This window comes from Phaethon aethereus (genome assembly GCF_964289735.1).
Source record: "Phaethon aethereus genome assembly, chromosome: Z".
In the NCBI taxonomy this organism is placed as follows: domain Eukaryota; kingdom Metazoa; phylum Chordata; class Aves; order Phaethontiformes; family Phaethontidae; genus Phaethon; species Phaethon aethereus.
In genome coordinates this window covers 15,503,593-15,519,237 of record NC_138577.1, presented here as the reverse complement: position 1 = coordinate 15,519,237, position 15,645 = coordinate 15,503,593, and the positions used below count along the sequence as shown (strand labels likewise).

General features: G+C 38.1%; 1 pseudogene across 1 annotated transcript in view; it reads right to left on the bottom strand.

Annotated features, from left to right (window-relative positions):
• LOC309416021 (nipped-B-like protein) overlaps positions 1-15,645 on the bottom strand; it is a 68,978-nt pseudogene that overhangs the window by 36,306 nt on the left and 17,027 nt on the right. The window contains exons 2-11 of the transcript in view: positions 11,924-12,106; positions 9,019-9,225; positions 8,764-8,835; positions 8,588-8,677; positions 7,267-7,370; positions 5,681-5,767; positions 3,236-3,458; positions 2,394-2,545; positions 1,509-1,589; positions 337-437 (exon numbers count right to left, since the gene is read on the bottom strand). The product of the transcript in view is annotated as a nipped-B-like protein (transcript). The remainder of the gene's footprint in view (positions 1-336; positions 438-1,508; positions 1,590-2,393; positions 2,546-3,235; positions 3,459-5,680; positions 5,768-7,266; positions 7,371-8,587; positions 8,678-8,763; positions 8,836-9,018; positions 9,226-11,923; positions 12,107-15,645) is intronic.

Sequence of the window (15,645 nt, the reverse complement as noted above, 5' to 3'; positions counted from 1 at the left end):
ACTCCATACAAACACAACCGAAGAGTTTTCCAACAAAACCCCCCTCTGAATGCACACTAACATTACACTCATTTACATCCGTAGTGAGACAAATAATAAGATATTTCAATTATTTTTGTAAGCAGGTACAAATATGATGGCATGAGAAACAGATTATTTCAAGACATCTGTCAGGAAATTCTGCTCTCATTGTTTTGAAATATCAACCTCTGATAAAGCACAGCTTGTGGAGTTGCAGATTTTTAAGTAAGTAGTTAATACTGAAACCTAAACTCCTACATCTACCAAGCTGTAAATGCTACTGTCTACAAGTTATTGATCTCTGTCAGATATTACCTGAAGTTTCTCAAACTCCTCTTGCTAGTTGGTAGTCTTGCAAGGGAAGTGAAAATTTCTTCCAGTATTAGCTGTCTGTGTTTTTCGTACCTGGAGAACACCTATTTAACAGTTACAGGATTGTTAGAAAATTACTTATTGTTATGTAAAATATTACTTGTTAAATACATTGTTTAAAATTATAGAGAGAGACATACACTTTACAAGGCACTTAAATCATAATTCATGCATACCTTGTTTTTAATGCATTACTTTGGTTTTACAAAGAAAGCATTAAAATTATGTAATACATACTTTTTCAAATACAGTTTTTTACAAATCTTCAAGTAACATAAATGTGTAATAGCACTTAAAGATACCTTATGTTTTAAAGATTTCTGTTAATGGTAGAATATACTGTATAGGAAAGTCAAACACTTAGTCATACTAAGCTTTCAGACTCCAGTACAGAGCAAAACTCGGTGGTAATGTAAATTATGTGAACACATGTATGATTGTAGGGCACATTTGAGAAATCAGTTTTGCTTCATATCCTAAGCTCTAGTGTTTGCCTGACATGACATATTCTTTCAATGTAAAGGGTCAGGATTGTAGAGTTTGCCTCTCCTTTTGTTTAAGGCAGAATACTGGAGTCTATCATGCTTAAAGAGACGGAAAACTCCCACTTGAGCAAGCATGTCTGTGTTGCGCTGCAGTTTTCCCGAAATGATATTTTGTCTGCCCTGTGAATTTTTCACATAGCCACCTCTTCTGAGGAAAAGAATTTCTTCTATTACCCAGAAGTATCCGACTAGTTCAATACCATATTCCATTGCATAAATTCAAATCTTGACATAGGAAACAAGGAAAACCACATTGCCAAGATTTCTTAAGACAAAAAAGGACAGCTAAGAGGAAGGGGGCTGCATTTACACTGTAAACAACGTAAGCGAGGAACTTGTTAATTTTGGTTAAGTAGGATATTTCTTCCTATAGAGTACTCTGCAAGTAGGGGCAGCTCAGGTAGGTTTCATACTGTTCCTAGATCATGACAGCAAACTGGAAAAACATGCAAGGATATAATTAGTTCTAAACCCCAATGCTACTACCAGAGAGAAAATACAGCCTAATAATGCCCTAATAACTCTCAGAAGTACAGGAACATGAAACCACAAATTAAAATGGCGACTTACTGCAGTCACTAATTTGATGGCACATAACTGCAGTTCACTGACGTTTTCTACAAAGAAAGGTGTTATTCCCATAGACGATACCTACCAATGGAAAGAAATTACTGTAAGGATATTTGACTAACAAACTGATATTTCACACAGTTTCACAAAGAGGTTATTCATTCAGCAGGTAAGGTGCTCAACAAGACATATTACCTCATATTATTTGCAAATAAAGCCATTAAAGGGTATTAGAGAACAAGTCCCATAAGGAGTGGCTGAGGGAACTGGCGTTGTTTGGCCTGGAGCAAAGGAGGCTCAGGGGAGACTTATCACTCCCTGTAACTATCTGAAAGGAGGTTGTAGCGAGGTGGTGTTGGTCCCTTTTCCCAGGTAACAAGTTATAGGACAAGAGGAAACGGCCTCATGTTGGCCAGAGGTTTAGATTGGATATTAGGAAAAACTTCTGCACTGAAAGGGTTATCAAGCATTGGTGCCGGCTGCCCAGAGAAGTGGTTGAGTCACCGTCCCTGGAGGTCTTTAAAGGACATGTAGATGTGGTGCTTAGGGTCATGGTTTAGTGGTGGACTTGGCAGTGCTAGATTTGTGGCTGGATTCAATGGTCTGAAGGGTCTTTTCCAATCTAAATGATTCTATGACTCTATATTTGAATGCAATCAGCATAAACTTTTCTTAAGTGTACAAGAAAAGCCACTAAAGGTCTGAACGTTAAATACTCTTCTGCAGATTAGCTACTACACAACAGACTAGTCTCTCAGATGTTAATAATCCAAAAGTTTGTACTGATTTCATACTTCACGTCACTGAGACATACTTTACATTCATACTTTACATTCTCTCTGGGAAAAGAGAAACAAACATTCTCAGACAGAAGATAAAACTTACCTGAACAATAGCTGTATCAGTAAGAAGCTGTATCTCTAGCAGCTCTGACAAACTGCTGACAATGTCACAAACTTTGTTATACAACATCACTGTAACTCTTTGTTTCTGGGTGGAACACTTGGCACGTTTTGCTTTTGAACTTAAAACACCGTCTAGAAAATTAAAAATATCTTCAATAATTTTTTCAGTGTTTCACATCAAATAGCAGAGGATGATCTTCCTCAAAAAGTGTCCCCAAAACAACTGCATGACTACAGCTTTGTAAACCAATTGCTCACAGAAGAAAAACTATTTAGGAGCATCAGCTGGAAAGCAAGAGTTTCACATGGTATTAATTTTTCATAATTTCTCTAAGTTCTGGATCCAAGATTTGTAAAAATGTTCTTAAAGTTGGGCACACACATCTAGAGGTACGTACGTGACAACAAAACGCTAAATGCTAAATAGTTTTCACTGAAATAAGCCATTACATACACAGAGATTATGACTACGAAGTGACTTATTCCTACATATAGTAACTATACACAGAAGCGGAAATTCAGGCAAGCATCTAAATCCTTTAATCTAAATACTTTGGTTACGATGACATTAATTAATGCAGTAGAGCAAGATGCTGGGTGACTAAACTATTCAGAGGACGCATTTCATTCACTTGTTTTTTACTCTACATTTCATCATCCTCAAACTAAACACAAAGCATTAATTCACGATGCTGTACGTGACATGGAAGAGCTATCAGTATAAGAGTTGCATATAAAAATCTGATTCCACATCATCCAGTAGAGTATGTTTAGATGTTTTTTAATGTGGGAAGATTTTTTAAAATCTCTTAGCATACTAACCACCATGAGGATCCACAGGATCATACTGAGGATAGAGAGTGTTCTGCAAATGAAATTTTGTGTACTGAATAACTCTTTCTATTACGTCCTCAATATATACAGCTTTAGGCATATTTGGTGATGTCATAATATTGATAGCAGTAAGACAAGCATCAGCAGATTTTGTCACTCTTTCCATGATAAGATCTCTCCATAATCTCTCCTCATCTTCAGTGTCGTTGATCTGTAACAGGCAAGAAAAGCAGGACAGTGTGAACAAGAAGTCAAATTTTTATCCCCACCAAGTAGAAGATAGTGACATTACCATAATATACTCACATACACACATGTACAAAATGGTGTACGTCCTTTTTGATACCAAAATAGTTTGTTTTAGAAATCAACTACCGTTTGTTTTACCAGCAACAAGTTTGTAATGTGTCTCCCTAAGTTACAAGTCTTCAAAGTCTCACTGCCGCCTTCTGCTAGAACACAAAGAAGCTTTCTGTCTATCACTGGGAACACTGTGAGAGAAGATTGCCACACACTCTACTTAAGGCTGGTGTGCCTTCAGCAACATCTAAACCCATTCAGCTAGTGTTCTCTTCAGTGGCCTGTGCACACCAGTCGCTGCTTTAATCAGTCTAATTTTTGCCACTAGAGGGAATTCTTACACAAAAAGACTGTCCCAAGGCATGTGAAACTCCTAAGTACGTGACTTCCTCTGCTTCGTATTATTCATCTATTATCAATGGGTTTAAAAGACGGCTTATCAAATATGTCCACTTAGATCTAGCACGGGGTACAGGATCTCTGTGTCTCTGTCATTGGACAGCTTACAAAAACAAACATACGGGACGTTAACTATGACCACCCAGCACTACTTAAATATTGTAATTACATTATTTACAGCAAAACCAGGTGGAATTTGTCACAGCTTCTCTGGTACAGACGCAGCCTACAGAAAAAAAGAATCTTTCCTGCCTGTATGACACCATTGCTCAACACTGGTGCCTTTCCTTATAAAAATAAGGAAACCGTATCAACTTTTCCCCTTTGAGGTAAGAGAATCTAAAACAGTATCACAGTGCATGATATATATGAGATATATATTTGTAAAATCAACCAAAATCTGCAAGTCAGGAGATCCCTGTAAATTTCCTGCATGGAATGGCTTTACATCATTTGTTCCTTAAGCAAATAAGGCTTAAAAAAACCCCAAGTAGTTTCAAATATTTCCTTTTTTTTTTTCTTCTCATTAATCTTGGAAATAAGAAGAATATGCAAGGGCACTCTGACAAATATACCTGACATGGAGGTAGGATATCTTCATTGCACTGTCAAAGAAGTAGGATTACTGCTTGGCTTTCTTTGCCATAATTAGTTGAATCATGTTTAATAGGTTTTAAGAAAAATCTAAAACTTGTTTGGCTCGAGACTGCTTCTTTTTTTAATCAAAGCTTTGTCTCTGAATTGCAATCATTGGGCAATTTCTTTAACTGCTTAATCATCTTGAATTCTACTACAAAAAGCTAAAAGAAAAATATCATTTCAAAACCATTGGCAATCAGCGTGAAGGAGAGCAGGTAAACAGCACCTTCTTTTCACTTATTTTTCATATTGCTAAAGACATTCAAAACTGCCTGATGAAACTTTGAAAACTCTACAAACTACCTAGTTGAAAGTATCTAGGTACAAATACTGTGCCTCTGGTTTTCATTTGCAAATTCTTCCTATTATAGAGCGTAATATAAATAATTACTCTCTATTTCTGCAGATTCAAGGGGGTTTTTTTTCCAATGAAACTCAAGAAGACTATTCTTGCTAGGATATTGTTTTGACTAGAAAGTGTAGAAATAAAGAAATATATGAAATGTGAAATATCACACATCAACCTCACAAAAACTCCAAATCCCCATGCAGCTTCAGGTATATCAGGAAAAAACCCTTAAAATCTTAACCTTCCTGTAAATTTTGTTTACATTGACAACTCTAACTTTGCAGCCTAAGAACAGACCTAAACAAAGCACTTCCTCCTTTCTTAATGCTCAGGAGAAGAATAGGCTCTACGTGAAAGCTGTAGGGCTTCTTTCATTGTGTAAGGGTTGTTTTATGGATACGTAGCAAAGTAGCAAGGAAATGTCCAATGGTGCAAAGTACGCCAGTTACCACGAATGTTTCAGGATGAAACTATAATCTTTAAAATTCAAACAAAAGAAAGCTCAGTTGCTCCCAATACACCTGTTAGTTATCAGTACTACAGTAAAAATTGTTTAGTAGTGGAAAAATACAATCAACTGAATTTTACTTTAAATCTTAAAACTTGGCAGTCTCAGTCACCTACATATTACATCACAAATTCCTCTCATACTTATGCACAGTATTTGAATTTATCACTAACTAGAACTCAGGTGAAGAAAACTCTATTCTACACAATGTTGTGCAATTAGGTAATATGAAACTCACATGGTTAAGCAATGTAGAAATCTTTGATCCATCTTGAATATTCTTCTCCAAAATATTCAGGACTTTCACTGTTTTATCTGTTGAGAGCTAGAACAAGAAAAGAAACACATCAAACAACTGCAGGAACTTAAAGGCTTCCAAACTGCTGAAAAGAATGTCCATGGATGAAGGACAGAACTTGTCACATCACCTGAAACACTTAAACTGTAAGCAATTTGAGATAAGGATCAGATCTTGATTTCTGTGGTTTCTGATACAGCACGACTGAGAATGCTGATGCTAATATAGCTCAACTAGGTGAAACCTATTCTGAGACTGCAATCAAACTGCATTTTCAACCAGCAAAATCCATAGAAATAGACTTAAAATTGCCTCTCTGTCATTGATGCTGTATCGTTACACAATTTTGCTTCTAGAAACAGAAATTTACCCAATACAAGGAAATGTATTCTTGACACTAATGTTAACTTTGAACAACTAGCGTGTTGAAAAAAGTAACTCAAGCTCACTTACTCATCTCCTACAGAGTTATGATTAAGTAATTTGTAGAATATGCTAAACTTGAGGAGAGCCAGTTTCACTCATCCAGATACTATTGGCAGTCACCTTTAGAAGCAACACAACTTTGATTTTATGCATACATGTATGTACGTATGTATGTGTGCATGCATGAAAAAGGGGGACCAGAAGCTAAGGGTGAGAACTATCAGGAAAGAGAAACACTCAGGCTGACAAGATGTTACAAAGGAAGGCAGGGAGATTGAGGAAAAGCCCAGGAACAGTATCTAAATTTTGGTTTAAAGAAAAGCCTTCAGAGTGACTTTTATAACAAGTGGCTTCACAGACACTTCATAAACAAAGTACGTGGTCAGGAGCAGGAGGAGTAAGAGTTTAACATGAGACTGCCCAAGGCCAGAAGTTCCAGGAAGATGGGGAAAGCAAGAACCTTGTTTCTAGAGGTGCGATACCAGCAGTTTGCACCAGCAGAAAGTTCCCTTGAACTGAAGTCGAGAGGAGTATGGCAAAGAAACCACAATATGCAGTCTACAGAAAATGACTCTTCTTATCACCTGGGGTGTTGTATCTTCTACGTTTGAACGGCCTTTTTGGAGAGACGGCAGAAGCAGGCAATTCAGCGTGATGCTGGCTGGACCTCATACACTTACATTGCACTGATGGCATCTATCAGTAAGGGTGGATTTTTTTGCTTTGCCAGCAGGTTCAGCTTTACTGTGGTTGCTCAACACCAGCTGTAAGGAGCAAAGCTTGTAGGTTGAGGTGCTTTTGTGAAAGTAGGTTAATTATTTCAGATTCTGCTGCTCAGGCACAGGTACTGCATATGGGCATATAGTCAGCATGGACACAGAGAAGGACCAACCAACAAAAATGGCTCAGCTCCAGAGACAGTAACAGTTAAGATGTGGGAACTTTTTAAGCACTGCGGCTAAGTCAGCAGAAACACAATTGCTCACAGTACCTGCCACATGCACACCTAGAGAGGGTGGAATGTTATTACAGGGACATAAGATGTTGTATGTTTACCAAAACTGGAGGTTCAAGAAGAGCAAAAGACTATGAAGACGTACCTTGTCCATAATGCCCATTGCCTTGATTTTTGCAGATTCACTACCCAACTCACTAAGCTGATGTTTTCCCAGTAGCAATTCCTGTGGAATCTCATCATCATCGCCTTTAAAAAAACATCATTAAAAAATTAACATTCATATTTCTAATTAGACTTCAAGGAAATTGGTATTTACAGCCAATATGAAAAAGCCAACTGAAGAAAAAGAACCGATTTTCCAAATAGCTAGCATCTAATAATTCCAAATAGTTAGTGTCCAATAGTTCCATCTAATGAAGACTGATGATGAACACCTTCTGGTTGTGTTAAAACCACGACTACTTGTTAGGTGTGACTGGTTCTGAAATATCATTTAACAGCCTAACATGAGGCATCCATTTCTGAAAGTCAGAAACTAAAAAATTTTAATATCACAAAACCCAATTATTGCAGCTCTTTTGCCATTACCCTCATTTCGGTAAACCAGATCTTACGTGACTGTAGTCCTAATACTAAAGTTCAAGTCTGGGGAAGGGCAATAGATGAAAAACATATGAAATGAAGTACCTTGGCATACACTGTGTCTTAAATCGTATTTATCCCTACAAAACCCATGATGTTACCAAACACAGAAAGAACCAATGACTTCACTTTTAAGTCCAAGCTAATATACACTATTGCATAAAAAACTGTAGCGATTTGTTTACCATGCTCCTCCCCTTGTTTGCATCCTGTGACAAAGACAGTAGGAAAAAAATTAACGCATACTCTATTGTCCATGTCACTAGAAAGCCACCTTGGTCAACCGGAACTACTCCCTCAGACACTTACGCTAAGCTGGCTGGTTTTCCTCTGCCGTGGATAAGGAGCATACAGTGATTCAGTGCCCCAGCCATAAATGCATAAGGACTCTCTGCCTGAATTGAATAACCAAGCTCTGTTGGGACAAAGGCCACAACAGATGCAAAATTATGTCCCTCAGGCGTCACCAGCGAGAGAACCATCTTATGTTAATGTTGCTTACAAAGACATGTTTGGCAGAAGATAACACCCTATGGCATCCCAAAGAGGTCTCCTTTCCGCTGCTGGGGACTGCTATTTATGCCCTTTTTGGATTCTGCAGGGAGGAGGGAGGAGGATCTTCTTCTGGCAGCGACAAGTGACCCAGGAAAGGTAAAGGCCACCACTCAAGGTGGAAGCCACATAAATGCAGTATGCCCTGGCATGTATCACAGGCAACTAAATCACCAAGAAGGAAGTTTGAAAATACCGCGATACAAATTTTTTGGTGTTTCTTGTGTTTCTAACTGGGGAAAGCATCTTGAAAATTTCTGACATATTACCAAAAGCTGTAAAATCCATGTCTTCCAAATTTTCCAAAATATTCTCTATGGAAGCAGTAAACCTTTTGAAAGTCGAAGAATCCATCATTTCTGGTGAAAAAAAGAATTTTGTAAAGAATTATTTTATATACAAAACACAACATACAAACTGTACAAAATAAATCTTCTAAAATTACCTTCAGGTGTTAGTTCAGGTTCATAGGCTTTCCTCTTCTTTTGTTTTTCTTTTTCATTCATTTTTCTAGCCACTAATTAAGAGAATCAAGAGCAAAACAAATACTTTCTCAAAATTGAATTCAAGGATTATTTACATTTCTCACACTTGTATTCAATAATGCATGTCAAGATGTTTATTTTAAAACATTTAACATATCCCTTAAAAATGCACAAGAATTACAGAATAAAATTAGATTTTTAAAATGATCAGTTACCCTCACTGAGGCTAGGGGGAGGAGAATAATCATCCATATCAGAGTCATCAGGACTGCGATTGTGGTAACGGCCACTACCAGAAGTCCTCCTTCCTTCATGATAATGACTGCTTCTGCTATGGTCACTTCTGCTATGGTCACTTCTTCTGTCGTGTTCTTCATACTCCGAAGCTTCATCTCTATCCTTTTTATGTCTTTTACGAGAAGCTAGACGTGAAATGCATTTTCATTGCAAGTACAAACACTCTGCTTTTAATAGCTCAAAACTAAACATTCTTGTGTGTCTTGAAGGGGAGAGGGTGCTGCCATGCAACAGAATAAGGACATGGAGGAAGAGGAAGTTCCTCCATGGGATCCACTCTCCATTATCTAACATAACAGGATAACTGAGCTAGCAAAGAGATGTCTAACATCGACTGTGCTGTGAAGATGAGAACTTCTTGATGAAGATGAAGCTCCAAAAGGTCACATTCTAGGCTAGCAGAGTTTATGCTTGTGAACCTGCATACAACAGCCCTGACATCTGTGTGTCTCTGCCAAAGTCTTCTGAAGTTTAGACGGGTATGACTGCATATAGGGTTGTTTCGGAGCAAAATGGCTGCAAGCATTTCTACAGAACTGGAAGCAAACCGACAAGTTCCTCCCACAACGCCAGTTTATTGAGAAGCATCGGAAACAGCCCAGGATATAGTCACCCCTGGTATACGTACCAGGATACAGTCAACAGTCAGCCCAGGCTCAGAATTAATTAAAAAACCATTGAACCTGAGGCACTACTAATGCTCTGCCCTGCCCCTTGGGGGGCTCCCACTTCTGGAAAGGCAGTACAAAACTTCTGCACAGAGGTAGCCCAAGGCTTTAAGGTAATGAGTCAGTTCAGGCTTTGAGCTGTACTGCTTCTGGCTCAGACTTGTTTCTGGAAGTGGTGCAGTCATGCTCAGGATGCCTGAGCTACTGACACTGCCTAAAATGGTTGAGAGTTAACTGTGGCTGAAGAAATGGAGGGCCGCCTTGGGTACCTGGAGTGAGCATATTGGAGAAGAAAGTAAGTGTTTTATGGGAAAAGACTTCACACAACTGATTCTTTTTCCCTCATGAGACACTGTTTTCTGGGAGGCAGATGACATTTGTCTCCACAGTTTACAAATCTTCAGTATCGATTTAAGGTCTGCAGGACGAATTCTGACCCCAGCTACCTCTCCGTGAGAAAAGTAACTTCCAACATTGCTTTCCAGCAGGATTCGGAATTGACCAGTTTATCAATGCTGCATGAAAAAACAGGATGTGTTACAGCTGTGCTGGCTCAGCAGAGCAATTAAGATGACCATGGGGACAGCTATTCACAATCACGGCTCTACAACATTTATTTTTAAGTAGATAACATTGACTAAAAATCTAAGTGTTGATAACATTTCAGGAGTTATTATTGATTTTATACATAAGTAAAGACTATTTGGGATATAAATACCCAATTTCCTTCTGAATTCTGCCAAACATTTATGCAATAACACATCTAGCACTTATTGTATGAGAATGATTTCCTCAATTTTTAATTTCTCATCATTTCATTTAAGGGAATGTCCCTTCTTCATGAGATACTCAGAGAAATTTCTCTAGTTCTGTAACAATCGCTGCCTCATATTTTTTCAAGTGCAATGTTAGAACACCAGAAGAATTCTGAAATACCTATTTGTAAAATCTATTCAGTGTATTTGTCACAAATCTTTCATTCTCCTGATCATTTTGTCTCGTTCTCATTCACTCTCAGTTCTACAGTATCCTTTGAGAAATATTAAAATTTATTTTTAAACCAGATGTCCTCACTGAGTTGTTTCGAATAATCTAGAAGCCCTTAAGCCTATAATTACTGTGAAAGTTTCCCTTAGTTTGCTTTACTTTGTATTTCAGAATTTCAACAGCCCCTGTAGCCAATGGGTAGGTTAAGGTATCTCAAATTCTTGACAATTCTCTCCATTCCCAACCAACTTAAATAATTTTGCTTTACTTATTTATTTTTTTAATTCACCGTTCCAGATTATTAACACCATAAACAAGTGTTATGACACGGTAAACAGAGAATGTGGAATCCTGAATGAAGCAAAGCATCATTAATCCTTCATCACAATCCATGATCACAACTGATTACCGATTACCTCGAGATGTCATACTCATGCTCAAAGCAGCATTATTCAGTTATAGTTAAAAGCAAAAACAAACAAAAGGACATTCTTTGCTGCTTCTTTGATAAAGATCAGAGCTATCGCTATCATAATTTTTACGTGTAGGTGAGCATAAGCACTGCGAATCTGTTGGATGAGAACTTGAAACACACTAGAAGCAGAACAAACAAATCTTTCTCTTTTGGACCCTAAGAAAGAAAGAAAAGCAAAACACTGTGTTTTACGAAAGTTCAGTAAGATGTTTATACAAGCAAAGGTGGAAAGAGTCTACACTTGGGAAAAATCATTATAAGCAAGACGCCTTCTCAGGTTAACAGCAATAGGCATTTCTCCTCTAGCCCTGCGTGGGTAACACATTTCACTTAGCGTACATTTGTATGCAAGTACTCTGTGCGGCTTTAGAGGATATTTTCCTTAAGCTGATTGGCTAAAAATGGTTCATACTCCAACTGGGGAAAAAAAAAAATCTAGGCAGGGGCTTCCCATAAGGTAATTAAGAAAACAAATTTAACAACTAGCTGCTTTTCATCTTGAGTGACAAATTGAAATCAAGTAATTTCTCTTTTAAAAGAAACAAAAGGTTCTTGGCCAAGCAGTTGTCAGGACAGCAAACTTGTTTTCCTATGATTTCGGGTAGCCAACTTAAAAAAAAAAAGGTAAATCTTTTTGTAAAAGCAAAATACTAGCTTTCTTTAGCAGTAGGAGCAGAACAATGTACTACTTACATTCAAAAGCTTCTTCACTGTCATTGTCTTCGTCAGAACTGATTTCAGCATATTTTGGTTTCTCATTCACTGTGCTACGTTTGCGCTTGTTCATTTTCACACGTTCACAAGGTGGCATGGTGGATTCAATTTCTGCCAGGAACTCAGGAGGAAACTCCTTTAACACTGACTGATCTATGCTACCTATTAATGGAGAGTAAGAAGAGCAAATGTAAACCTGAAGATAAAAATAAGGGCCCCACACTACAGTCCTTTCTGAGGAACCACTTACAGTATATCCACTAATAATACTACAGTTAGATATACCTGGATGTATTTGACAGCCCTTTTAAAGTTGCATTTATTGGTCACACTACAATTAGAAATTAACATAACATTGCATACACATCTCCTTCAATAAAATATTTATGTCAGGCATATAAATATAGACAAATTCAAATCAGTGAATTTCCTTGGTAAAACAATATCCCTGCTCTACTTCCACAAAATTTAGTCTTATTTCAGTTCATCCTCTGAATTTAACAGGTAGATAAATTAAGGATTCTTTGTGCCTCATTAACAGTTGTGTTTACTCTCAGTCATACTAGCTAGGGTACACAAGACGGTAACCTTCCCTTTCCCGGTAAACAGGGACAATCTGTGGCTGAACCTCTGCGGTCTTATCCCTAAATACAGGCCAAATCACTGACAACCCAACCTCTGCCTCAGATTTCTTTCCTACCTCTTACTAGTAGGTTTATGATGCAACCCCAATTTTGGCTTGATTTTGTTACAAAGCAAAGTAGAAAGATTTTCAGTTAATATGGGCAAACGGCCAGCTGGACCCCATCAGCTTTCTTTTATACAGAGGAAAATTGGTAAACAACATCATATCATTCTCATCACATTCTGAAACGACGATTAAGACCCCTGTGCAGTCAGAATGAAGGAGATTTGCAGTCAAAATTCTTACAACTGACACAAGGAAACAAAATTAATTCAGAAAACTATTTGTTGGGGTTTTGTTTATTTGATGTCTTATCTTTATTTACCAAAGAACCTACCGCACTGATTTGAAGATTATCAGACTAACTTGCTAATTTTTTTCCAACAACAGAACAAGCATCTTTCTCATAAGCACATCTCTCTCCTTCCCAAGGCATACTATATTAATTAGAGGAAATCACCTGCCAGTTGCTATACACACACACACACACACACACTCCTCAAAAAAATCATCTTCTGGATGGTAGTTCACTTTTTAATTGCATGCAATATATCACTAACATAACTTTCTAAAATTTATTTCCATTTTGAAACTCAAGCTCAGTCTTTTTCTTTTCTTCTTTCCCTATTTAAATATCTTTAACTGCAATTGAAGAACCTTAATAAGAGAAATAATTTTCAGCACAAAAATTAAGAAGTCTCACATATTACTGTTTTCACATATAGCTACATCCAGAGAAATTGCTTACAAGCAATGAAACTAATGATCAGAAAAATATTTTCCTATAATTATCAAGTAATTATAGAAAATTACACTGGTGGGATGAGGGAGAGAATCTGAAGGGTAAAAGTAAGAAACCTCGTGGGTTGAGACAAAGACAGTTAAATAGTAAAGCAAAGCCACACATGCAAGCAAAGCAAAATAAGGAATTTATTCACTACTTCCCATCATCAGGCAGGTCTTCAGCCATCTCCAGGACCGCGGGGCTTTCTCACGTAATCGTTACTTGCGAAGAGAAAACACCATCACTCCGAATGTCCCTCCCTTCCTCCTTCTTCTCCCAGCTTTATACACTGAGCATGAGGTCATATGGTACAGAATATGCCTCTGGTTAGTTTGGGTTAGGTGTCTCAGCCGCGTTCCCTCCCTTGGTGTGCTTGATGTGCAGCCCCAGCCAACTCGCTGGTGGGACATGTGAGAAGCACAAAAGGCCTTGAGTCAGCACCGACCAGCAGAAGCAAACACAGCCCTGTACCATCAGCTCTGTTTTCAGCACAAACCCAAAACATTGCCCCATGCCAGCTACTATGTACAAAACTAACCCTATCCCAGCCAAAACCAGGACACAACGTTACCTAACTTCTCAATTTTATGCTAGAAAACGTTTCACAGTGTTGTTGACCATGTTGCTGTGACGAGATCATTCTTTGCAGGCTGGGCACTTGGTTGAAGACAGGCAGAAGCATGCCAGCACAGACAGATCATTCTTCTGCGTTTACCAAGCAGTGACTGAAAGACAGCCAGGTCTAACCTGGATGCTGCGTATCTGTGCACCTGCGTGGGGTGTCCCCACACCAGCACTTCATGCCTTTTTGTAAGCCTGTACAGTGCCCGAAGAGACTAAGCTTACATCCAGCCCCAGACTACAGGAAAATTCACATACACAAGACCATTTCCACAGGTGAAATTGCTGGAGGGCCTCACACCCTGGTTCTCTAACACATATTCTCAATGCTAGGCACTCTGTTGGTAATTTCACTGAAATCAGCAGGACTACACATGTAGCATAAAGCCTACAGTAAATCTGGTCAAACAAAGACATTGCAAAAGCCAGCTACAAGGAAAGGAACAAAAGTTACATTAAAACCCAAAACAACACAAATCCATCACAATCTGGAATTTTCATCCTGGAATACTTTGTTTCTTGCCACTCCTACCTAGAACATTACACCTGACTGATCACTCTGCTTCACAAGTGAGGCTATTTCCAGCAATGCCAGAAATCAAAGATGGACCCTCATGTTACACAAATGCCAAGTTACAGTTACTATAGGCTCTGAAAAAGTCATCTAGAATTAAAAAAAAACCAAAACCAAACAAACACCCAAACACCAATAAAAAGCACAAAAGCACAGAACACAGAAAAATCGAGAACCATTGTTTTAACTCTATGACATGAAGATGCTTAAGCAGTAATTTTTTTAGTTGGTCCTGTAAAGTATGTATGCAGAGCACCTTTGAAGAAATGGCAAATCTTCACTCAAATTTCAGATCATAGCAGCACAGAATGCAGAATCTTCCTAAACAGGAAGACTTGTTGCGAGCAACAAAAACCTGTGTTTAAAGTTCCATGTTGTACAGATAATGAAATCCTAAAACAATCCACACAATGAAGGAGTAGGAATCCAATCAGATTTTATTTATCACTCTTTTTCAGTGATATTGGAAGACCAAAAAGGTGTATCTGCACAAATCTTAAAGAACATGCACCCATTTGTCCTGGAACTGAAACTTGCATTACATATGTGGTGCTTCTTTTGGACAGGCAATCCTTGAAACATATTATGAACCAACTCAGACATCTCCTTACGCAGACAGTTACAGTTTCTGTCTTTACTCCTATCGGTTTCCTACTTTAACAACGGAAAATTTGTCCTGTTCGGAATGCAGCAACTGTGAAACTGTTAACAGTTCCCAGCCCAACAGAGCTGATCAGCACAGCTCTAAGAAGCAGCAGAGAAGGTATTCGCTGAAGCTCCAAAAAGAAAGGGTAGCAAACATGACCTCCTCGTTGCAGGCACAAACTTGAAGGGGAAAGTTTCATGGATCCCCCAACAACATACATTTGCATTAAAACCAGGATAAAAGACATTCACAGGTGTTAAAACCAGAATAAAAAAGTGAAAAAAGTGTTACAATTCATTCTGACCTGGACAAACAGGCCATAAAACTTCACCATAAGACCCCTTAAAAAAAAATATGAAAAAAAATTCCATAACTTCCTCTGAGCTAGAGT